Raw genomic sequence first — 2654 nt, 5'->3', positions numbered from 1 at the left:
AGAAAAGAGAGAGAGATAACAGACAGAGAGAGGAGAGAAGAAGAGAGAGAGAAAGGAGAGAGAGAGAGAGAGAGAGAAGAGAAGAGAGAGAGAGAAGAGGAGAGAGAGAGAAGGAGAGAGAGAGAGAGAGAGAAAGGAGAGAGAGAGAGAGAGAGAAAGAGAGAGAGAGAGAGAAAGGAGAGAGAGAGAAAGGAGAGAGAGAGAGAAAGGAAGAGAGAGAGAAAGGAGAGAGAGAGAAAGAAAAGAAAGAAGAGAGAGATAGACAGACAGAGAGGAGAGAGAAAAGAGAGAGAGAAAAAGGAGAGAGAGAGAGAGAGAGAGAGAGAGAGAGAGAGAGAGAAAAAGTAGAGAGAGAAAAGTAGAGAGAGAGAGAAAGGAGACAGAGAAAGGAGAGAAAAAGGAGAGAGAGAGAAGAGAGAGAGAGAGAGAGAGAGAGAGAGAGAGAGAAAAAGTAGAGAGAGAAAAGATAGAGAGAGAGAGAAAGGAGACAGAGAAAGGAGAGAAAAAGGAGAGAGAGGAGAGAGAGATAGACAGAGAGAGAGGAGAGAGAAAAAGGAGAGAGAGAGAGAGAGAGAGAGAGAGAGAGAAAAGTAGAGAGAGAGAGAGAGAGAGAGAGAGAGAGAAAAGTAGAGAGAGAGAGAGAGAAAAAAGTAGAGAGAGAAAAGTAGAGAGAGAGAGAGAAAGGAGACAGAGAAAGGAGAGAGAGGAGAGAGAGATAGACAGAGAGAGAGGAGAGAGAAAAAGGAGAGAGAGAGAGAGAGAGAGAGAGAGAGAGGAGAGAGAAAAAGGAGAGAGAGAGAGAGAGAGAGAGAGAGAGAGAGAGAGAGAGAGAGAGAGAGAGAGAAGGAGAGAGAGAGAGAAAGGAGAGAGAGAGAGAGAAAGGAGAGAGAGAGAGAGAAAGGAGAGAGAGAGAGAGAAAGGAGAGAGAGAGAAAGGAGAGAGAGAGAGAGAGAGAGAAAAGAGAGGGGGATAGAAAGGAGAGGGGGATAGAAAGGAGAGGGGGATAGAAAGGAGAGGGGGATAGAAGGAGAGGGGATAGAAAGGAGAGGGGGATAGAAAGGAGAGGGGGATAGAAAGGAGAGGGGGATAGAAAGGAGAGGGGGATAGAAAGGAGAGGGGGATAGAAAGGAGAGGGGGATAGAAAGGAGAGGGGGATAGAAAGGAGAGGGGGGATAGAAAGGAGAGGGGGATAGAAATGGAGAGGGGGATAGAAAGGAGAGGGGGATAGAAAGGAGAGGGGGATAGAAAGGAGAGGGGGATAGAAAGGAGAGAGAGAGGAAAGATAGAGAGAAAGAGAGAGAGAGAGAAGAGAGTGAAAGGAGAAAGAGAGAAAGGAGGAGAGAGAGAAAGAAAGAAAAGAGAGGAGAGAGAGAGAAAAGAGAGAGAGAGAGAAGGAGAGGGGGATAGAAAGGAGAGGGGGATAGAAAGGAGAGGGGATAGAAGGAGAGGGGGATAGAAAGGAGAGGGGGATAGAAAGGAGAGGGGGATAGAAAGGAGAGGGGGATAGAAAGGAGAGGGGGATAGAAAGGAGAGGGGGATAGAAGGAGAGGGGGATAGAAAGGAGAGGGGATAGAAAGGAGAGGGGGATAGAAAGGAGAGAGAGAGGAAAGATAGAGAGGAAAGAGAGAGAGAGAGAGAAGAGAGTGAAAGGAGAAGAGAGAAAGGAGAGAGAGAGAGAGAGAGAGAGAGAGAGAGAGAGAGAGAGAGAGAGAGAGAGAGAGAGTGAGAGAGAGAGAGAGAGAGAGAGAGAGAGAGAAAAAAAAGAGAGAGAGAAAAAGGGCGAGAAAGAGAGAGAGAGGGGGAGGGGGAATGAAGAGAGTGAGGGGGAAAGAAGAAGAGGGGGAAGGAAGAGGGAAGGAAAAAAAGAAAGGAAGAAAAAATTTTCCCCAAAACCAGAGCCTGGCCTACTTGAACCAATAAACAAAAGTGCCAAGAAGCAGAATGCAAACACTTGTATCAACGACTTCTTATATTTAATTTCAAATCTCACAAATCTTAACACAAGTTTGAAGTTGTATTCTAAACTATAACAGACCCATTTTCTATTTCTGGTGTACCTTAGTTATGTAACAAATTGCACCTACCTCAATAACCCGTCAAGAATCTCTCATCTGCATCCAGCGAAACCGTGAGTGACACCTACAAGGAAAAGAAATACATTGCTCAAGGGGAAGAAAACAAATGGCTCCCAACATATTCAGAGAATAAGGAACGAAAAACTTTGCATGAGCTTCCTTCAAAGTAGAGGATGGAGTCATTGAGGTCATACAGCATGGAAACAGACCCTTCGGTCCAACTCATCCATGACTGACCACATTCTCAAACCAAACTAGTCCCACCTGCCTGTGTTTGGCCCATATCCCTGGAAACCCTTTCTTTTCATGTATCTTCCAAATATCTTTTAAACATTATAGCTGTACCCACATCCACTACCTGTTTCTGGCAGTTCATTCCACATACAAACCACACAGTTTCAAAAAAAAACTGTCCCCCTTGTCCTTTTAAATAACTTTGTTTCTCATTTTGAAAATATGCCCCCTTGTTTTGAATTTTCCAACCCCGGGGAAAGGATCCTTGCTATTCACCCTATTTATGTCCCTCATGATTTTATCAACTTTTATAAAGGTCACCTCCTACACTCCAGGGAGAAAAGT

General features: G+C 44.9%; 1 long non-coding RNA gene across 1 annotated transcript in view; it reads right to left on the bottom strand.

Moving 5' to 3' along the window:
- LOC140466984 (uncharacterized) overlaps positions 1–2141 on the bottom strand; it is a 253924-nt gene extending 251783 nt beyond the window's left edge. The window contains exon 1 of the long non-coding RNA XR_011955323.1: positions 2085–2141. This is a non-coding gene — a long non-coding RNA (uncharacterized lncRNA). The remainder of the gene's footprint in view (positions 1–2084) is intronic.
- Positions 2142–2654: the final 513 nt, after the last annotated feature.

This window comes from Chiloscyllium punctatum, chromosome 44 (assembly GCF_047496795.1).
Source record: "Chiloscyllium punctatum isolate Juve2018m chromosome 44, sChiPun1.3, whole genome shotgun sequence".
NCBI lineage: Eukaryota > Metazoa > Chordata > Chondrichthyes > Orectolobiformes > Hemiscylliidae > Chiloscyllium > Chiloscyllium punctatum.
The sequence above is the reverse complement of the archived record's forward strand: the minus strand, read 5'-3'. Positions and strand labels throughout refer to the sequence as shown.